The sequence below is a fragment of the Marmota monax genome, unplaced genomic scaffold (assembly GCF_021218885.2).
Source record: "Marmota monax isolate L192 unplaced genomic scaffold, Marmota_monax_Labrador192_F-V1.1 WCK01_AAM20220418_F8-fsc00068, whole genome shotgun sequence".
NCBI classification, from domain to species: Eukaryota; Metazoa; Chordata; class Mammalia; order Rodentia; family Sciuridae; genus Marmota; species Marmota monax.
In genome coordinates, this window is record NW_026692352.1 from 6874873 (window position 1) to 6897514 (window position 22642).

The window sequence follows — 22642 nt, forward strand, 5'->3', positions numbered from 1 at the left end:
TCTTTAAAATGGGAAAATATTTTAGATACATGAATAAAAAATGGTTACTTACCAGTGTCACATAATGATCTATAGATTCCTTATTCTTCCAGTCAAATTCCGGAATGTCTCTTGGGGAATTTTGCAAGCCAATTCTACAGAGACTTTTTTCTTTTTAATCAATGAGCAAAAAAACTGAGATAGTCCCCCCAAAAGAAAAATAAGATAAGGAGGCCTGCCCCATGAGCTAGTGAGATGAATTATAAACCACAGAAATTAAGAAAGCATGGTGGTTGAGAAAGGTATTATCAGAGCAAAGGAACAGAATAGAGGCTCCCAAAATCATGTATCAGAATGTCGTAAAAGGCAGCTGCGTTACTGAAGAGCAAAGAACTGCTTGCTGAACAGTGCTGACCCTTCTGGTTGCTCCTTATGAAAAAAAAAAAAAAAAGAAATGTGATCTGCACCTGACACCAAACACAAAGATAAGTGCCACATGGACTAAGGCCTTCACATGGGATAGCCAACTGCTTCTGTTAATTTTAGGAGAAAATATGGGAACATTCTTTTATGAACCTAAGCTATGGAAGAACTTCAACAAGACATTTAAAAATGCAAATACCAGAGGAAAGTGCAATCTATTTGACTATGATAGCATTTAGAATTTCGGTGTATCAGAAGATGCCCTAAGTGCTGGGGTTGTGGCTCAGTGGTGGAGCGCTTGCCTAGCATGCATGAGGCACTGGGTTCGATCCTCAGCACCACATAAAAATAAAATAAAGATATTGTGTCCACCTAAAACTAAAAATTAAATATTAAAAAAATAATAATTTTTTTTAAAAAAGATGTCCTAAGAGAAGCAGGGTGTGGTGGCAAATACTTGTAATCCTAGCTACTCCAGAGGCTGAGGCAGGAGGATGGCAAGTTCAAGGCCAGTCTCAGAGACTTAGCAAGACCCCATCTCAAAATAAAATAAAAAGGGTATGTAGTTCAGTGGTTAAAGCGCTCCTGGGTTCAATCTCCAGTGCCATAAAAATTTTAAAAGATGCCACCAGAAAGTGAAAATACAAGTGTAAAGTGGGTGTGATGAGTTATATTTTCCATAGACAGCTGTGACAATAGCTCTTACCCCACAGGCCCTGCTAGAGCCTTGCCACTTCCCATCAGGAGACAGTTTCTATCCTTTGCCCTTGAGCCTAGGCAGGTATTTGTGGCTGCCTTGAGCAACAGGGGACAGAGAGTACGAAGCTGTGTGACATCCAAAGCTAGGTCATAAAATGCCATACTCTTCAGCCTCATGCCCTGCTTCTGGCCTTGGGCTGTCCCCATTCCACTTGTACCATGCAGATGCCACAAGGCTGCTCTCCAGCTCAGACCCTGGCTTTACCACATCAGATATGCTAAAGTTTGCTTGAGTTTGGCTCCTCCAGCTGTCTCCTAAGTCCCTTCCTCAGGTCCACATGGCCTGGAGCCTTGCTCTGGCCCTACCTGGGAGCAGACCTGAGAGGTGGGGAGAGGCCCAGAATACAGAAATGAAAGACATATCCAACATCCACTTATGCTGAGGAGACAGGGAGGGAGGGGAGGCCTGGAACAAACCCACATGGGTACCCTCAGAGTGGGGAGTCCTGTCCCCACCAGCTGCCTGGTCCTGTCCTCCAGACATGCCCAGTGAGTGGGAATATGTTGGGCCTTGAGAGTTGAGCCCTGCTCTGCCTTTGACGAGCTATGTGACTCTGGCGTGTCACTGTGCCTCTCTAGGTCTCAGCCTCCCCAGCCCCCAGGTTCCTGTGGAAATCTTTTTTACCATCTTACACCTGTCAGGGTTCTGATATGTGCTACAGGTGCTCCATAAGGAAGGCCCTCCCTGCCACCCTTGTGCCTACCCAAACCTCCTGCTCATTTGCCAAGACCCTCAGACAGCAGAAATCATGCCAAAGCCATGTTTGTGTCCCAGGTCCCAGCAAGGGGCCTCACACAAAGCAAGAACCAGGAAATGGCTGCTGAGCACATAATGAAGCCTGTTCCTCTGAAGGAACCAGAAGGGCCTGCTCTGGCTGAAGGTCACACAAGCCTGTTACCAGCCACCCTGGGGATGGAGTCCCTTGGCTTCTTTGAGAGTCCTGTGAGTGAGCCGTCACGGGGACGTGGGGAGTCACCACCCTCCAGTCAGCTGCTCTCAGTGGATCTTGTGATACCCATGATAGTCCCATTTATTCACTTATTTTCCAATAATGGCACTATTCCAATAAGGGCTTTTTTTCCCTGCTAAGATCTGCAGACAAATATGAAGGTATTAATTGGCATCCATGCTGGCTTTAGTACACCTCTGAAGCTTCCATACCTCAAGAGGCACAGGGTAAACCCTCAGTGATCTGCGGGTAGACTGCCCAGGCCAATGTGCACTCTCAGGTGGTCTCCCTGGGCCTTCTATCTCTCTGGCTTTCCAACTTAGACTGAATCAAGTAAAATTCAATGTCCTGAGATATGCTCATGTGATTTTGGCCTGTTCCACCCCAGTCCAGTCCAGTCCCACTAAGCTGGAGGGTGCTCTCAGACATGAGGCAGCCTATTAACCAAGACATGGACCCTCAATGAGCTCCACTGTGGGAGCCAGTCTGTCCCACTGTCCCTCTGCCTGCTCCCTCATGTCCACAACAGCATTGCTGAGTCACTGTGTCTAGGAAACAGGCTAGAGAGCAGAGGACTGAGGCAAGAGACTGGGGTCACAGATGCTATGACATCCTGCTCTACAGATCCAAAGTCCACCCGGCTGCAGGGAGTAGCTGGTTACTGCTGACAGCTTCCCGTTTCAAGCCTCTCTGCCCCTGAAGAGAAAAGTCTTTCCCAGAGCCTGCTCACCTACAGGGGCCTCTCCATCCCTAGTGACTCTGGGCTCACTTTCTGCATGCACTTTATTGCTTTCTCTCCCCAATAAGTGCAGAGCCACAGCTGATTTTCTTCTAGGATCACCACCCCCCAAATGAACTACATGAGCCAAGCCCCTGTCTCTGGATCTGCTTTGGGGAAACCCAAAGGAAGACAACCATGGAGGAGGCTGAAGCAATAGCCCAGAGAGGTGCTGAAGGCCTCAACCAGGAGAGGGACTGAGAGGATAGTCAGTCCCAGAGACAAAAGTGAATGGGCAGGACCTGACAATGAGCAGATGTGGGAGGTGGGGTGCTCAAGGAGGCAGGGTTGCATCAGGTTTCCGAAGTTGGCAATATCTTTACTGTAATGAGAGACGATAGAGAACTAAATGTGGTCAAGTATGACTTCAGATTTTCATGAATTTCAAGTTTCAAATCAAAATATTAAAATTCAATGTGAACTGAATTTATAAATTTTCAATTTCAAATTTTACATATTCAAAATTATAGTTAATCCTCATAACAACCTTGTAAGAGAACCTTCAGTTCCAGGCAGGGAGCTCAGTTACTGCAAGACTCTTATGGTATACAGGGAGGAAAATGACCCTCCCCCCAAAACATATTCATTTCCTAATCCCCAGAATCTGAGACTATTACCTATCATGGCCCAAGATGGGGATCACTTTATATGGCAAAAGATGTGATTAAGACAAATATATTGATTTCCCATTACATTAAAAAAGAGGGAAAAAGGACTTAAGGTGACCCATGAGATTGTGTGATAATACAAGATTATGTGTATTCAGGATTGTATATTTGATTAATGGAATATCAAAGGCAGTTATAAAAATAATGATGAAAAAATAATGAATATTTAATGACATGGAAAGATGTATAGAGCATCTTATTATGAAAAACTAGTCTATAAAATAGTATTTATAGAAGAGAATTCATTTTGAGTATGTACATAGGTATATGTAGTAGATTCCAATTGCAGATCATTTAGATATGCAAAAAAACAGTAATTTCATTTTTCTAATTTTCTTTTTTCTTTCTTTTTTTCTAATTTTTATTTCTGTAATGAACCCCCATTCTGTGAGGTAGAAACTTAATCTCAGTCATATTTCTAAATTCCCTACCCTCACCTCCTTTTCTCTGTTCCTACAGGTAGGTCAAGTGTCACCTGTTCATGGTGGATCCCCTGAGACAGACATTCCATTACTTTGTCTGAGTCCTGGCTGCCAGTCCTCACTGGTCATTGTCTGGTCAAGCTTTGTTCCCAATCATGGGCCCTTCAGTTCCAGGTAGGGAGCTTGGTTACAGCAAGATTCTTGTGGTATACATGGGGGGGGGGGATGACCCCTCCCCCAAAACATATTCATTTCCTAATCCCCAGAATCTAAGACTATTACCTATTATGGCAAGAGATGGGGATCACTTTATATGGCAAAAGATGTGATTAAGACAAGGATTTTGCAAGGAGCAGCTTATTATGGATTATCTGGGTGAGTCCAAAGTACAATTCCATGTGCCCTTGTAAGAAACAGAGGAAGTTCAGACAGACGAGAAGGTGATTTACAGATGGAACAGAGAAAGGTGCTAAGAAGACCAAAAGCCACCAGAAGCTGGAAAAGAAAAGGAAAAGATTCTGTTGCAGACCTTCCAGAGGTGCTGTGGCCCTGCCAACACTTTGATTTCAGCCCATGACAGATTTCCCACTGCTGGCCTCCAGAAAGGTGAGAGAACACAACTCTATTGTTTGAAGCCACCCAGTTTGTGGTGATTTGTTACAGCAGCCTCCAGAAACTGATACAGCTGCACATCAGGTACACTATGGTCCTGCCTGGGTCCAGCATGGGAGCTTTTCAAGTCTCTCCGTTACTTCCCACACTCCCAAGGGCCCAGGACCCCTGTGCTGTCCCCAAGCCTCTCCAGGGCTATGAGGCATTCTGGGAGGCTCCCTCCAGCCCATCAGCCTAGGCTTCTCTCAGATACCCCTGCTCTTCCAGCTAGGACCTCAGCAGGAACAAGGAGCTTAAGTGCCCTGCACCCAGGCTCTGCAGAGTGGGAAGGAACGGGTCTGTCCTGATCTTGGAGCCCCACAGTATCCCTCTGCCTTCTTGTGGCTGGTCCCCATACACCTTCTTCCTGGACAGAGCTGGGGGAGGTGAGTGATGGGGCCCCTTATTAGCACCCACAGTTCCTCACCTTCCCTCTAATTCTGTCTCTTCTCTTCATCAGGATATTCTTCTTCTGGGCTAAAATCTTGTCAGTTCTTAAATCTTCCAAATGGGTTGCTTCCTCTCATGCCTCGAACCAAATAAGTGCCTTCTTTTCTGCCTGTGTCCCACCATGACACGAAACAAATGTTTATAGCCCAGTCATCTTCTAGCCACATATGGCACACACCCATGATTGAAAAGAAACACTAAAAAAAAAAAAAAAAGATTAAAAGTGGTTTTATTTGAATCACATATATTTTTATTTATGATCCTTTTCATATACATCCCCTAAAATATCTTATATTCATAAATATTACTTTTGTAACTGAGGGAAAATTTGCTATTTAAGGAGATAACATTTAAGGTAAATTTTTAAAATAGGCGCGAAATAACTGAGCACGGGAACCAAGTTGAAGCAGCCCAGGGACGGCTGTGTTCCCTGTGGGCAGCACTCGCTCGGCTCTGGGCTCCCAGCAGCCAGGAAGCAGCAAAACACAGCCAGTTTTCATGAGTGAAACAGACCAACTGCTCAGAAGGACTGCTATTCTTAGGCCCAGGAGCAGACAGGAATTTCTGCCAAGGATCTGTTAGACACATATTATTAATCTACTCTTTCAAGAGAGAAGTGAAGCTGAGTAGTGAAATAACTTGCCCAGTGATACAGCTATGAAGAGGTAGAGCTGGGGTGGGAGCCCCTAAAACAGCCATGGGGAGTGTCCTTTAAAAACAGACCATGTGGCTTCTTTACTCAAAATCTCCAGTGGCTCCAAAGTCATTCAGGGCAAAAGCCAAAGTTCTGATGGCCTATGAGGCCCTGGTGAATCTGCCCAGTAACAACCACCCTGACCTCTTCCCCTGACTCTTTTGTTCCCTGCTCCACCCAACAAGGCTCCATGGCAGGGCCTTTGCCCTGGCTGCTCCTTGGCCGAGAACATTTTCCCCAAAGAACTCTCTCTGGAGAATTCCCTTACACCCTTTGAGCCCTGGCTCGAATGTCCTCTTCTAAAGAGTCGACACTGGCTACCCGATTTAACTTGTCACCCACCCCCTCCCCAGTGCTGCCCCCTGAACTACTCTATTTTTATCCATAGCACTTGTCACTTTCCAACATTCACGCTGCTTGCTATTTGTCATCTGCTCATTCTATTAGAAGTCATGCTCCACAAGGACAGGATTTATGTCTTTTGTTCACTGATGTCACCTAAGCACAGTAGGCAGAACCTGACACATGAGAGATGCACACTAAGTATTTGTTGAGTGATTGACAGATGCAGAGAATTCTCCCCACACTGCCAGGCACATGGTGAGGCCCAGAGAATGTGACTATTTATCTTGTGAAGCTCATGGCTAGGCCCACTTCCCTCTGCGAGTGTGATGGGCTAGGTCTTGTGCTAGTTACCAGCGATGGAAATAACCAGTCCTCAAGGACTGCCCATTCTATGGGAAATAATGCCAACTAACATAACGAGGAAAGCAAGACACATTTTTTTTTAAATTGGAGAGAAAAGGTGTCAAGAAAAGGAGAGAATTTATGTACAGAATCATGCTTTCATAGGAGTTTCCCACCAAGTGTTCATTAAGACCCAGAGGTAGATATGAACAGCATCATTTGCAAGCAAGTAAACTGAGGTTCATTAACCAAAGTCAAGTCGATAAATGAGTCTTTGACCCAGCAAGACCTCAGGATTCCAGTCAAGCTGGGCATAGGCAGGATATGAACAGGCAGAGAAGGGTGACTGCACCTGTATCTGTGCCAAGGACAGCAGGAGCCCAGGCACAGATGCAGTAGCATGTGGAATGTGTTCCAGGGCAGTCAGAATCAGGGAAGGGCTGGTCTGTCTGACATGTCACTTTAAGGTGCATTGTACACCTGAGCTCAAATCTCTGGCTCCTCAGCAGCCACCCTGGCCACTTGCTCAAGAACCTGCAAAAGCGGCACTGGGGTTGTGGCTCAGGGGCAGAGCGATTGCCTAGCATGTGTGAGGCACTGTGTTCGATTCTTAGCATCACATGTAAATAAAATAAAGGTCCATTATTGCAAAAGTAATCTCCAGGTCCCTTTGCTCAGTCTGCTGTGTGCCCAGTATCTCTGAGCATCCTCACCTGCCATCCACAGAAGACACAGATGAGATTTGAACGCAGGTCTCTGGCTCCTGGCTTATTTCTTATCAGGCATTCAAATTTCATCTCAAGTAACACTTACCCTGAGTCTTCAGTGCAGGGGGGGGAGAGGGGAGGAGGAGGGGGAGGTATCCATGTCTTAACATTTAATTCTCATAATTGTGCACTGAAAGGGAATCCCAGGTCCTGATCTATAGGAAAGAAAGCTGAGACTCAGAGAGGGAAGTAGTTTGAGTAGTTTGCCTAAGGCCATTCCCCTCCCCCCCACCCAAGGCAAAGCAGGATCCACTAGGGCTCAATCTCACTTGTTTGATTCCTGCCTTGGGTATCACTTTCCACTCTCACTTTCTCTGCCTTGACTTTACACCCCACCCATCTGGGGTCTCATTCCCCAGCTGAGCAACCTGGAGATCTAGTAGCTCAGCCCCCAGCAGGCTACGCAGGAGGAAGGAAGCTGAGGGAGATAGGCCCCTTGGAGAGCCAGGAGTGCAATGTTGTTCTGGGGGCTGCTCCCTGGCCAAGGAACTGTAGCAATCAGCGACAGGAAGGGGCCAGGCTACTCATGCAGGGTGGGGGTGGGGCGTCTCCATGCCAGAAAAGGCCCAGATGGCCTCGACCAGGGGTCACTGCCATTTTTTTCCTCCCCCTCAGCATGGCAATGCTTGATGTTTCGGTCCCAGCACACCCACCAGGCTGGAGCACCCGCCAACAGGGATAGGGTGGGGTGGGGTGGGCAGGAGAGGGGATTCAGGCTCGAGTTAGGGCCAGGAAAGGGCTTCAGAGAAACAGAGCAGCCCTCAGCCAGGCTGGGGAGGGAAGGCCTGTGGAGTGGGAGGGGCTGCTACTACTAGTCTGGAGAGAAGGAAGAGGAGAGAAGGACACAGAAAAGTAAAGAGGAGGAGAGTGGGACAGAGAAGGAAACAGACAGCCAGTAGAAGGGAGAGAAAAAAGAGGACCAAGCCAGAGGCACAGAGACCGAGAGAGAAGAGAAAGGAAAGTAGAGGGCAGGAGGACGACAGGGGGATCTGAGAGGGGGAAAGGGATCTCCCCCAGGGGCAGGGAGAGGCCCTGGGCAGCTCCTCTGCTGGCGCTGGGCTGCCTGCCTGCTGGACTCGGGAAGGAGTAGTGACCGCACCCATGTGGAAGCTGTCAGGGTCCCTCGAGAATGAGGGTGTGGGGAGGAAGCCAGACAGGAGCCACGTCTACCAGAGGAAGCAGCAGGATTTGACAGAGGCTGAGTGCGCAGAGCAGGGAGGCTGCAGCAGACTGGTTTCTCAGGTCGGGAGCTTCTCCACAGGGGGAAAGTGCGGCAGCCAGCCTCAGTAGGACAAGGACCAGGCTGGGTGGAGTTCCCAGAGAAGGACAGCTCCCCCAGCTCCGCCTCTTTAAAGATAAAAAACAAAGGCCTAGGGAGGGGAAAGGTGTGCCCAAGATCCTATCAAAACACCTCCCTCATTCATTCACCTACACAGTCACCTGTTCAATCATTAACAGCACCTCCATGTACCTAGTACTGTGCTAGAGACTGGGGGGACATAGAGGGACATGAGGTGGTCTCCACACACAGTCTGATGCGGAGGCATCACAAGAGATGCCACAGTGGTAAAGGAAAGCTCAGGGGACTCACCGACAGGGCCTGAAGGGGATACCAGGGCCAAATTGAAAGATGAGCTGAAACCAACCAGGAAGAGAGGGGAGGAGATATCATTCCAGGCAGAGGAAACTGAAAAACCAAGTGCTTCGCATTGGGGCCACAAAACTCAGCTCCCTGTGCTCTCCAGTGCACAAGGAGGCTATAATAAACTTTGTTTGTTATAAATCTGACTTTCCTCCTAAACTCCTCCCTCCCTTGGTCAACAGGAAAAAAAGTACATAATGTCATCCTATTTGGCTTGAAGTTCAGTCTGATCTGATCATTTAAACAATCCAGGTGATATTCAGTCTGCCTTGTATGAAAATGCTTCCTCCCTCAGGTATCTTTCACATACCATGTGGAGGTGTTGGAAAATGTCAGGAGTGTGAATGGGGGTATTGGCGGGGGGTGGGGGGATTAATGTGAGCAACCAGGCAGGAAGATGATTGCCCTGAAGAGGCAGAATCAGGACGCCACCTGACTCTCTAGGTTAATCCTCTACCTGCCTGATTGCTGGGCTCCTCAGATGGGGTCTCCAGCTAGCAAACTGGGGTCTTCTTTTATCCCAGGCCTTGCCTCCAGTGGTGATTCCACCTGACCAGATTACACCTGGGCTCTGGGAACCTGCAGAACCACAGTCTCTACCCTCTTCTTCATCTAACCACTGCCCAGGGGCCTCCCCACAGCCTCTCAATTCAGCCTGTAGGTCACTTGGAACACAAGACATCCCAGCTAAGCAAATGCTCTTGCCTCCCTCTCTCAGGCCACAGTATAAGTGCAAGTTTATAGGGCTGCGTGGCTCTGTGCTGCAAAGGATTCCATAACATGAATGACATACCAGGGTTTTTAACCATCCCCATTCTTATAGATCTCCCCCCATGTTTCAGTATTATAAACAATGCTGCCATAAACATCTTTGTGCTTTACTCTTCATGCTCATTTGAAGGTGTTTCTTTGGGGTGGATACCATGAGGTCAATTGCTGGGTTATATACAAAGTGTATTTTAAATTCTGATAGGATCTGTCAGGGGGCTACAGCAACTCACCAGGCCATCAACTCTTATCAACTTGAATATTACAATGGTTTGGATGTGGTTTATCCCCCAGGGGGCTTGGTCCCTAGTGTGATGATATTAGGAGATGGTGTGGACCTTTAAGAGGTGGGGCCTGGTGGGAGGTCTTTAGATCTTTGAGTTCTGCATTTGGAAGGAATTATAATAGTTCTTCTGGGATTCCTGAGTTAGTTCTCATGAGAGGGTTGTGAGAGAGTTGATTAAAAAAGGAGCAAGCCCGGGCCCCTCCCCTTTCTTTGACTTCCTGTCTGGCACTGTGATTACTTCCTCCTGCACAAACTCCCTTGTTGTGCAGTTGACCATGAGGTAGCGGAGCTCATGCTGGCACCATACCCTTAAACCTCCAGAACTATGAGTTGAACAAACTTTTTTTTGAGTACCCAGCCTCAATTCATTTTTTAGACTTTTATTTCCCTGATGACCAGCAAGGAGGTCATCTTTGCAACCTTAAATCCTTTTTATTTCTATTGTGAATTTCCTAATCAAACCCTTAGCCCAGTTTTTATTGGTTTATCTTTTTTTAATTTTTAATTTTTAAAGTTCTTTCTATTTTCTAGACATTGATCCCCTCTTATATATGTAGCAAATATTTCTCTTTATTTGTCATTTGAGTCTTAACCTTCCTCTGTCTCTTATTCAAAAAAAGTTCCTAATTGGCATGTGGTCAAATACAGCAAACATCTCCTTTAGGAGATGTTTCTTCTAAGTTAAAATTTGCTCAGATTTTTTCTGCAATTTTTGAAAGAGACCCCCTGAATTGTCCCTCACAAAGTAGAGGCAGGGTTTAGTCTACCTTCCCTAGCCGTAAGCCAGCCCATGTCCCAGCAGCCCCTGCCACCACCACCCTTCCATGTTGCACGATAGCCCTGAATGGAAACTTGATCCCACAAACTGACACAGGGCAGGGCCCTCTGCCAGGCCACCATGGTCCCCTAGGAGTTGTCCCACCAACTGCAAGCTGAACTCAGATAAGGATGCAGCTCAGCCTGCTTGGCCTGTAGCCATGGGTTGGGTCATCCTATGGGGTAAGATTGGCACTGTCATCATCTCGCCGATAAGATTCCTGTCCCTTTTTCTCCTCTTGATTAGCTCAGGGATCAGGCAGCTCTTCTTTTCAACCCTCAAAACACTCTAATTACACTCTAATTAATACCCCTTTTCTCTGACCACACGGCTGTCCCCACCCGGGGATGGCTTTTCGCCATGCTTTCTCCCAGGCCTTTCAAAGGGCGGTTGTGTTTCTCAGGAGTTGAGAAGAACAGGAAGCCTCCACATCGGGCTTCTCCCTTTCAGCCCCTCGCACCCCAGCAGCCCGAGCCCCGGTGCAGGAGCAGTTAGCTGTCCCCTTTCTTAGCTTCGTTCCCAGGCAACCCAGGAGGCAGCTAGCTTCCAGGGCTTGCCTGCCTTCTAGAGAACCCTGGCCCACTGTCCCCTTCCTCAGGGACCATTGCTCTCCTATGCGGTGGGGACCTTTCTTAAGCAACATTGTAAGGAAGGTCACACTCAGGGACTCCAAGATCATTTTCTGCCCATTTTTTCTCTCATTAAAGAAAATATAATTTAATTCCTTACAGGGCACTCTTCCTGATTGGGTGCCCACTGCCCATCTGAATTCTAGGTGACCGACAAGGCACATGTAGACATCTGAGTAGCGATCCTCATAAGAAAAGTGCTCTCTAAGGAGCCACTACGCCTGAAATGCTGCCATATGTACACTGTCACACTCCCCTCATAGCCACGGATTCTGCATCTGCAGATTCAACCAAAGGTGGATTCAAGGTTAAAGGGCCAGCCACTCTCTCACCTCGTCCATGGTCGATCTGGATTTAAAAGGTATCAGAGGGCATGGAAATGGGAATTGCTTCGTGGACAAGAATGAGAACAAAGAACTCCCCATGCATAGTTTCTAATGCAAAACAGCTTTGGTCAGTGTCCAAGTGTGGGAGACCAACCTTGCACGTGACTGAGTCACACTCCCCGGCTGGGTGCTGAGGCGCTCAGTCTCAGAAATGTGGCAGAGCTTTCCCCACCTTTCTTGGGTTCGAGGGTTGGTGTGTCTTGCTACAGCCCCATGGGTGGGGCTACACTCACCCGTTCCTTTGTAATATAACCCCTTGCCCTGTTTAGGGCATGGAAGCGCCTTGTGTGTGTCCCCTCCTCTTACTGTGCCCTTGGGTGTGGCCTATCCTGGTGTCAGTCAACCAGCTGACAGTGAATATCATGAAGATAGACTCAACCCCCTGAAACCTGACCCCTTGCCTCATTTGAATAGCTTCTCCTCAATAAAAGGGGTCAGCATGTGCTCTGCTCTCTCTTCCTGCGGACCCTTAAGGTCAGAGGAGCCGTCACAGCGACCCCAAAGAAAAAGGTACTTGTGTCTGTTGTGTGGTTATTTTGCGCAGCCCAGTTAGCCCAGTTTACCTCGCGAGAACAGAAACCCAGCATCTAAGTCCTCTCCTCTTCAGGGACAGTCTGACCTTCACTCTCCTGGGGCATGGTAACCTTATACCAAGGAGCCCTCACCCCAAGAAGAAGGTAGCTGCGATGAGTAGAGAGCCAGGCCCTGTGCCAATGCTTCCCATGCCACAGCTCATTTCATTCTCACGGCAACTTGATAACGAAAGTAGGGTGTGTCGTGATCCCCATTTTACAGATAGGAAAACTGAGACTCAAAGAAGTCTGAGATAACCTCAGCCTGGAGGCTGCAGAGACCAGCTCCAAAGCCTGTGATCGTCTAACCATTGCTTAGAGTTTTGGAGTCCTCATGTTGGCCACCCACTCTATCCTCTGTTCTCAGCCCCATTCCCAAAATGAAGTGACACTTCCAGCAGGAGGGGGCTTTGCTTCCATTGCAGCAGAATGGCAGGAGCTAACCACCGAGATGGCCACCCAGCCTGGGTGGAGAGAGGGCTGGATGATATCACAAAGCCACGCTTTGGGCACAGAATTGTGACCTTAATGCTTAGCTTCCTTCTGCTGCTGCTGGATAGACTCTGGTCAGCTCAGGGCTTTTGCAGACAATTTAGGGGCTTTCCCAGCCCTTTTACCTGGAGGGCGTCTAAGTTCTGGAGGCAGACAGAGGTACAGAGGTGCAGGGCACATGACCCATAACGGCAGCCCCTGCTGCCCCCATTCCCACTGGCAGCTCAGTCACCAGCATCTCCTTGATGGCATCTGTTGAAGGCCCATATTTCCATCTGCTCAGACCCACTCTTAGATCTAGGCAGGAGGGGCCTGGGCTTTGAACTTTAGAGGCCCACGCAGATCACAAAAACTGAAATACAAATATACAGATAGAAAAAGCCTTGCAAGAAATTACTTTGAAAGTCTACCGACCGACTAAGCCAACAAAAATGGCTGGAGACGGAGGAGGCAGATCGAACCCATCCCTGCCAGGCCCGAGGGCTGAGAGCACATCACTGTGTGAGCATCAAGGGCTCCTGGTGTCCTGGGGATGGGGGGATTGTAGAGGCAGACCCCTCACATATCCAGGTAGGCTCTCAGCTGCCCCCACCCTGCATGGACCCCTCAGATCAGCGCTGGCAGCACCATTAACCTCACAGCAGTCTGAGCAGCCAGGTGGTAATGAGCTCAGATGGGCACCCGCTGCAGTAATTAAATCAGGGCCAAGGGGAGTGGGTTGTAATTGAGTGCAGGGAAGCGAGGAAGCGGCCTGAAGGTCTCAAGGAAATCAGAAGCACAGAGGCGTTCATGCAGGGCATGGCTCCGGCTCTGGGGATGGCACAGGGTAAAGGACAGGAGACCCAGCTGAAGCCTCCTCCAAGACTCACTGAACCTCAGAGCAGGGGTCAGTTCCGGCACCTCCATGCAGTTGGGGAGGCAGGGCCCAGAGGGAGGCATAGCTCCTGCAAGGGCCAGACCTTTGATAAATGGGCTCTCACCAGCCACCCCCTCTTGTATCTTAGCAGCTCTTGGAATGCAGGACTGTGACTTGCTCCATGGGGCCTTGTTTCCTCATCAGGATGTTAATGAGACCAAGTCACTGTAGTCGTGCATCCCCAGGACTACAGCTTCCATCCCCTAAAAGCCAAATATAATCTTAAGACTAATTGGTCAGATCAGGAAATTCAGCAAATAGATTTTCTGCTGGTTGGAAGATTTCTGTCTCATCTGACACCCCCACCCCCCCACCATACACACACTTTCTAAGCAAGAAAGCAGCTCTCCAGGGCACATCTCAGAATAGCCAATAATTCATATAAAATTCAAAAGTATGGTAAGTTGTATTCCTCCCAGTCCCCATCACCCAGTGCAGAGCTTCTCATAGAGGGGGCTTCAAGAGTATTTGGTGAATGAATGAACAAATGAATGAACAAACCACGTGTGTCTTGCCTGAAATAATATCCCCATACCAATAGCAGAGCTTGACACAGCAACTATGCCAACGGGTAGACGGATGGTGCATAGGACACCTCCTCTGTGCCCTTCAGACCTGCTCTCCTTCCCCTCAACCCTACCCTGTGTCCAGAAGTTGACCAGAAGGGGCAGCACTGACAGGCTCCAGTGCCCTTTGGCTTCTGGTTGGGTGAACCCAAAGGGGAGCCAAGCAGGAGTTAGGAGAGAGGCAGCCAGGGAGGGAGGAGGGAAGAGGAAAGCCATGGTACTTATTCCTGGGTGTGCTCTCTCTCTGTGGTGCCTCAGCCTGGCCACTTCCCTTGATGATAGGCTCGGCTCCTGCTGGGCAGCCCTCTCTGCCTCCTTCCTCCACTTCAGCCCTTCAGGTTCTGGGAGACACTGGTTCTGCTGTTTCTGATTCTAGGGCACTGGAAGGATCCTGTGTGGTTTCCTTGCACACCACCTGCCTCCTCATCTTGTTTTAAATGATCCCATATAAAGCTCATTTTTAACTATCCTAATTTAAGCGTGGATCCTATCTTCTGCAGATGGGTAACCGGATAACTGGGTGAATGGTTGGAAGAAGCAGGTCTAGTGCAGTGGTTAAGAACCCAAGTTTTGTAGCCTGGATTTGCATCCTAGCTCCACCACAATTAGATGTATGAACTTGGACAAGTTTAGTAATGTCTCCAAGATTTCGTTTTCTCAACTCTAAAATGGGAATTAAAATAGTAACTTCCAGGGCTGTTGTGATAATAAATGCAGAGCTGAGCATCTTGCTTGGCACACGGTAAGTGCTCAATAAATGGTTGCTATTGCTTCTGTGGCTGGCTGACCAGATGGTAAAAGGAAGGCCCATGGTGTATCCCCCATGAGCCACCTGAAGTGCGTGAACAAGGAGATCAATCCAGGTCATGGTGTAAAATATCTCTGCCTTGTCCCCCCACAAGCATTGCTGCGGTGGGTGGTTACCCAGGGTGGGCAGATAGAGAGTTCTAGCTGTCTCCTGCTGGGGGTCCCCATGATTTGGTCTTCTCATCCTAGAGTGGAAATGTGGGGAACATGGCTGATCACTCTCTGACAAAAGTGACCCTAACAGACTACACTGCTCAGCCCCCTAGTAAGCTTCCAAGTCTGACCTTTCAGAAGGCCAGGAAATAAAGGCCAAGAGGTCACAGGCCTTTCTGTGGAGGCATTCCAGGTCAGGAGCTCCCAGTGAGACCTCCCTTTAGAGGCCTGAGCCCAGGAAGGGAGGACTCATGGTGTCACCAAGGGCAGCCTGGTCGTCCTACCCACTTGCTGGGTGCCCTCATGCTGCCGAATTCCCCCGTGCAGCTGCACATACCCACTCCCCCGATGGTCAGTGGCGGTTCACTGCAGCCTCTGAGCCAAGGGCCATCCCAGGCTCTGGAAGCATGGACGGGGCAGAAGTAGACCCAGTCTTGCTTGTTCATACCACATATCCAGAGGTGGTCACAGCAGGAAGGTGGTTGAGTTCAAGTTCTCACTTCACAGCATAGACAGTGGGGTCCAGAGAAGACAGTGACCTGCCCAAAGCCACCCAGAGCTTGAGAGCACAGCTTGTTCCAGCCTGGCTTTCCCAACCACCAGGCCAGTGTCTTTCCACCTCCTGAGTCAGCACAAACCGTGGCTTGAGGCCAGGGAACTGGGGCACTTTGGAAACTGACTTGAGTTCAAGGTGCGGCCCCCTCCTGACTTGCTGGGCGTCTTTGGCAAGTCACCAATCTCTCTTAGCCTCAATTAAAATAACTTTTTTTTTTTTTTTTTTTTTTTTTTAAAGAGAGAGTGAGAGAGAGAGAATTTTTTAATATTTATTTTTTAGTATTTGGCGGACACAACATCTTTGTATGTGGTGCTGAGGATCGAACCCGGGCCGCACGCATGCCAGGCGAGCGCGCTACCGCTTGAGCCACATCCCCAGCCCCAATTAAAATAACTTGGAAATTAAAATAACTCCCTCCTTGCAAGGTTCTTGTGAGAATGAAGAGAGAACATCTTCATTGTGCCCGGCATACAGTAGGCCTGAACGTGCAGTAGGTTAACCCATAAGGAATCGCCAGTTTTCAAGTCACGGTCTCACCTCATTATCTTTTTCATTACCATGACCATCATTAACTAAGTGCTCTTGGACATACTACTTTGTCTCTAAGTCTCCTCATCCAAAGCAAGAGAAATGATGGGCCAAGCAGCCCGTGTAAGACCTGGCACAAGCAGATGCTCAATAATCCTAGGTCCCCTCTCCATCCCCTCCTCATATAGTCATTTCTTTATTGGCTGCCACGGGTTGCGGGTTGCGGCGGGGTGGGGGTGGGGCTCTCTTTTTCTGATGGTCACAGCCCAGGAGGCACAAAAACAGTGACCAAGAGAAGAGAGAATAAGGAGCTGGTTTTGAAATCATCTTCTCAGAGAAGTTTTAAAAGTTAAAAAAAAAACAAAACCACATGTTTTTAAAAACCTGGCACAGAGCAACACTGTCGGTCATGCCCAAGGCTTCCCCTGGGCCCTGGGGCAGGAGGCCAGGGCCCTGCTGATAGGCCGCTCCTTCTCCACTCTCCCCTGCCAGCACTGTCCCAGAACCTGAGCAGGAGTCAACAGGAAAATCATTTCTGTGTGTTCTGGGTCACAGATGAGCAAATGCCAGAATGTTCTTTTGGCAGCTGGATGCTACCTGGAGCCACAGTGGAGCAGAATATTCCAGATCTGGGAAGGCCCTGACGTCTCTGAGTCCAGCCTCCTGCCTAGATGGGCAGCTGTCACACCTAGCTCTCCAAGGATAGAAATGTTATCCCACCCCTAATTCCCCCTGTAGGGTTCCCTTCCTTTTGTCCTCCTCTGCCTTTCCTTCCTTTATCCGTCCATCTCATGGCCCCGCAGCATCTTCCTGCTCTCACAGGGGGCCCACTCAGGAGTCATACAGGGAAGAACACAATGCCCCTGCCCCTGCCCGCTTCTTCCTCACTGGACTCTCGTTATCTATTTAGCATCTAACTCTTCCACCAGCCTGGACCCAGGAGAAACTGAACCCAGGTGAGTCTGGACACAGGCGGCACAGGGCACATGGGAAGCACTCCAAATATAGTAGCTCCCCTGTCCCTTATCTAACAGAGGATACACGCCGAGACCCCCATGGGATGTCTGAAACTGCCGATAGTACCAAACCTAGACACAAGCATTGTGAAACCTCCACGGTTGATCTAATAACCAAGATGGCTAGTAAGTGACGAGCAGGCAGCTTACACAGGGTGGCTATGCTGAGCCAAAGCATGATTCACAATCTGGGTGGGACAGAGAATAGTGCAAGATTTCACCATGCTCTCAGCACAAAATTTAAAAACGTATAAATTGTCTCTTTCTGAAACTTTCTACTTAATATTTGTGAACCTACACAGGTAACTGAGACCATGGAACACAAAACCACGGAGAAGGGAGACTGCTACAGTTGTTTAATGTTAAGTGAATGAATAGCTCGGCTCTGGGGGAACATTTTTGGTGAGAAGATGCCGGCTGCTTTGAAGGGAGTCTGTTCCCCTGAAGGGAACAGGCCGGAGGTGGTGGGCCCAAGCCCAGGCAGGCACAGCTGGTCCCCAGGCCTCCTAATGCTGGAGGTGTCATCCCCTAAGAGGCCACTGCTACTCAGAAGCTTCCCATAATTCTCCTCACCAGGAGTGGGGGATCCCCAAGCCTGGAAATTCCCAGTAGGTTCATCCCACTCCACCCTACAGCACCACGGGCCTGGTCATTCTCAACACAATTTCTTGGAAGGAAAAATTGGCTCAAAATCAGAAGTTCTGGAATTCACTACAGGAAGTGGCTATATGAATAAGAGGAAAGGTTTCTGATTAAAGAGTCAAGAATTCTGGGTTTCGATTCCCACTTTAGAAAACATGGGCATGGATTGGGTCCTGGGTTCAACTCCAGCTCTGCTGGTAAGTCAGATACTTCACTGAGCCCTCATTTCCTCTTTTGAAAAGGGATTACAATATCTGCCTAGCAGGTTCTTGTGGGGATTACAGAGGAAGCAGCTGGGGCAATAGTCAGCAGGCATGCAAAGATTTTCACTTACTTCTTGGTGAGTAGCTGCTATCCCCTGAGGGCCCCTAGCCCAGCAGGATTCACAAAAGGTTAACATCTAGTCCAGTAGGGGACTACACCATCCTGGGGCCCAAATTGAACTAAATGGGTAAGAACAAAATGCTCTGTAAACTGCAAAGTGCCCTGACCTCCACATTCGCACCTCCAGCTCAGATCTACCTCCTGAATATGGATATTCGCCCTGTTTCCAGGACCTTCCACATGGATGTCTTGCTCACCACTATCAAATTGAGCTGTTTGTCAAAGGAATTGGCTCCGCCTCTGCCCAGTTGCTCCAGGAAGGAGCCTTCAGTCTCCCAAGACTCTTTCATACCCAGTCTCTCCCCTGTTCAGCAGTTCTGTTTTTCCTCTAAGTTCACAGACCCATCCCTCCTTCCTGGCCCTACCTGCCTCATTCCCTCATCATTTCTCTGCTAAGTTGTAACAACCACCTCCACGCTGACCCTTGGGCACCAATGTATCCTTCCATTTTATTCTCATACTGTGGGCAGAACCACTTTCCAAAAGCAAGGGCTTTCTCATTGAACCCCCAATGAAACATCACCATCACCCATCATTGACATCCATCAATGATGGTTGATGCAGGGAAGTAGACCTTCTGGAATGTTCATTGCATGATGTGAAGAACAACTCCCCATTGCCTCCAAGATAAATCGTGAATGTCTGGTGAGTACAGAGGGTCTTTGTGATCTGCCCCAAATGTCCTCTTCGTTCCACTTTCATTTCTCCCTTCCCTCCACTTGCTCCCAATGTTCTAACCATATTGTGCTTCTTGCAGTTTCCCAGGCTCAACATGCTATTTCACACCTCTTTGCTTTTGCACATGTTATTTCATCTGCCTGGAATGCCTCGAAATGGAAAAGAGAAATCCTATTCTCCCAGCCAATTCCTACTCCTGCTAAGCTCTGCCTCCCCTGGGAAACCTTCTATTCATTCCTCCAAAGCTGATGCTTCCTGAGCCCTGGGCATAGCTGCTGGGTGCTGATCTGCCCTTATGGACAGACCCCCAGCTTCATCTTGGCTCAGATGCACAGGGCCTGGCTACTCGGTGACTTGGATTCATTTTGTGCTGGAGTGGGATGTCTTGGGCAGCAGCTGCCAAGGAGAAGAAACTTCAAGTGAGATTTGGAAGCACGAGAGTACCCAGCCTGTCTGGGGGAGGCTGCACGGTGTCTCGTATTGCTCATCCTGACGGTGGTTGTCATCCTTCTCCCCCTCATCACTACCATCATCATCATCACCCAGTCATCAGGGTCTTGCTTTCAGGATGCTGACCACATGCAAGGCTCAAGGCCATGAGTTTGACGGCAGGCCTCCCTATAATCTTTATTTTATCTTCAATATTAGTAACTCCCCCAAGTTGGTACTGCAAGTATCACTATTTTATAGATATGGAAATTGAGGTTCAGGAAGGCTAAGAGCTCTGCCCAAGGTCACTCATCTGGTTAGTGATGGGGCTAGCTAATCCAGGGATGCTCTCATTTACCATATTAGTGGGCAGCTGGCCACACTGATCTCATCCCTTCTGAGTCCCTCCCACCCCATCACTGTCTGCGGAACTCCTTTCCTAAGTGAACAGACTTTCCACTGAGATGTTGGGTGGGCCCGGCTGGAGCAACCATGAGACCTGGGAGGGCACTTGGGAGGGGGGAAAGAGGACATTCAGATCCCTGTGTACCCTTCTAGATCTCAACAACATGGTGTTTGATTTATCTATGGCTACTGTGGTTGCTGTGCATTGCTTGGGGATTTTGTTCCCTCCTCTTGTCTGCAAATAGAGAACACAGAGTCCCAAAGTGGAAGAGGCCCAGCCACAGTCACTCCGTGTGTTGGGGTGGGAGGGGAGCAGCTAGGGGTAGCCTGGACTCTGGGATCCAGGCCTGAGTAACTGTGATTACAGGCACATGCCACCACACCCGGCTTAGACTGGTTTTAATCAAGCCTCAAATGTACTAACCATGTGAAGTTTGGGGAGATCTATGATTGCTCTGGGCCTTAGTCTTCTCATCTACAAAATGGGATTCTAATTATTTTCGGCAGGATTGTCATGAGGACCCAATGAGACAGACACTGAGGGTATCTGATGAGGAAAGAGGGTCTGGAGCCCAAAAGGGGCCATATGGCAGATGGGATTATTATTGAGTCTGGGGTCAGATAGAGCTAGTGGATTTGTCCATGGCTCTCCAGTCCTCACAGGACAAGGCTGAGTCCTCCTCATCCCTGGAGCTCAGCATAAGGCCAGGCCAGGCTGCCCATGCCTAGGGTCTATTGAAATGCATGGAGGCTGTGCAGGCAGAACTGGCCCCGTGGCTGGATCATGCAAGAAGAAAGGCATAGTGTGAGGGAGCCCTTTATACTAGAATTCTCGGGAGGTAGAAGGAAGCTGTAGGAAATGGGCAATTCCTTGGAGACATTCCAGGATAATTTGAGCAGTGATGTGATTGCCAAGAATTATTTGGATCTGTCAAATCAATGAGGCTCAGAAGAATGTCTAAATTGGAAGCGACTTAGAGGCCCTCAAGTGCAACATTCTCCACACATAGAAGGGGAGACTGAGACCTGAAAAGGGAACGGACCGCCCAAGGTGGACAGTGCCAAATCTAGGGTGAGGAGCAGGCCTCCTGCCTCTGCAGAGAAGGGACTGGTGCACTTATAACCATTTTTCAAAAACAGAAAAAACGAGGCCTAGGAGAGGCAAAAACTTGGTGAGGCCACCAGGTGGGTCTATGATGAGCCAGAAGCTCATGGCTTCAGGATTCCCCCAGGGCCTCCTGAGCTGAAGTGTATCTGGCTAGCGGAATAGGACCAGAGCCTAACCCAGCCCTAGCAAGGTGGGATGAATCCTTCCTGGGCCAACTGGGCAGTGTCTTCTGGCTAAAAATGTCACCACCTACTGTCCTGCCTCTGCTTCATCTGCCAAAATACTAGCTCTGGAAGGAGAGGTCTGTGAGGCCCGGATGACCACCAGTCTGAGGAGGCAATGGGCTCAGAAAGGGGGCAGTGGCTGCTCCAATATCCCACAGCCAGCCTAGCTGGGCCCAGCCTGGCCCCCACGCTAGGTGAGTGACAGACAGGAAGGCAGAAACAGAGACACTAACTCAGAGGGCATGTGCTTACCTGGCAGAGTGGGAGCAATCACGGAAAAACATCTGCATCTACTTGGTAAATAGCTGGCAGCACCTGGCAGCCCCAGCCCTCACCTGAGGGGAAACGTCTGAGGACTAGGAGCAACACAGCCTGGATTTGCACGTCTCGAGCTGTGTTCCATCACCCCCAGCCAGCACCCACCTTCCCAGTCCCTGTACTCATTGGCCACGCCCTCCAGCATCAAATTCCAGGAGACACTCACTGCCCAATGGCCCCAGGAAGCCCCAGCATGATCTCTCACTCCTTCGTGAGTGAGCCTTCCTATAAGTGCTTCTCTCCCTGGACTGCTGTCCCCCTAACTCTTACCTCTAATTCAGCAATGGCTCCTTTGAGAGGCTCCCCAGGCCTCCCATGTAGCCCTCCTACAGCCTGAAGCCAATGACTCTCCCAGCCGGCTGCCTCCTTCCCTCTGTCACAGTGCAGATCCCACCAGCAGCCACCGCCTGAGTCCACATTGGCCTCCTGCACCAGATGGAAGCCTCTAGAAGGTAGAGGCAACATCCCCAACTGCAGCAGAGGGCTGACTATAAAGAATCCATAACTTCCTCCTCCCTGCCTCCTTTTTTTTTGGTACCAGGGATTGAACTCAGGAGCACCTGACCACTGAGCCACACCCCCAGCCCTATTTTGTATTTTATTTGGAGACAGGGTCTCACTGAGTTGCTTAGCACCTCGCTTTTGCTGAGGCTGGCTTTGCACTTGTGATCCTCCTACTTCAGCCTCCAGAACCACTGGGATTACAGGCATGCACCACCATGCCTGGCCCTCCCTCCTCATTCTTCTTTCCTCTTTCCTTCCCTCCTGAACACCTACTATGTGTCAGGCACTATTCCAGGTGAAGGAGATGGAGCAATGAACAACACAAAACCCTGAAACATGATTGTCATTCTCTGTGCGTGTGCATGGAGGGGGGCGGGGGCTGGTGAAAAATAAAATAGACCAAATAAGTTCGGATGGTGACAGATACTAGAAAGAAACTAAAAGAACGTTTGTTGAGCTGGAAACTGCAGACGGGGAGGCGAGTTTCAAAGGGGTGCAGTGGGCTGGGGGAGTCTCTTACCTTCTCTCTCAGGGGCTGCCAGGCATTGGGAAGGGAGACATGTGGGAGGGAAGTCTTGGGCCCTCTGG

General features: G+C 49.2%; 2 long non-coding RNA genes across 15 annotated transcripts in view; one reads left to right on the forward strand and one right to left on the reverse strand.

Annotated features, from left to right (window-relative positions):
• The window catches only part of LOC124091072 (uncharacterized), a 31589-nt gene extending 15651 nt beyond the window's left edge, over positions 1–15938 (reverse strand). For 6 of the 14 annotated variants that reach the window (XR_009226593.1, XR_009226605.1, XR_009226600.1 and 3 more), the window contains exons 1-3: positions 8328–8812; positions 7175–7383; positions 5058–5277 (exon numbers count right to left, since the gene is read on the reverse strand). This is a non-coding gene — a long non-coding RNA (uncharacterized LOC124091072). The other 8 variants (XR_009226602.1, XR_009226604.1, XR_009226596.1 and 5 more) reach the window with 8 other exon arrangements.
• A 262-nt stretch (positions 15939–16200) lies between these two features.
• Positions 16201–20079, forward strand: LOC124091073 (uncharacterized). Its single transcript, XR_006851296.2, has 4 exons — positions 16201–17302; positions 17381–17488; positions 17665–19033; positions 19146–20079. It is a non-coding gene; the product is annotated as an uncharacterized LOC124091073 (long non-coding RNA).
• The last annotated feature ends 2563 nt before the right edge of the window (positions 20080–22642 follow it).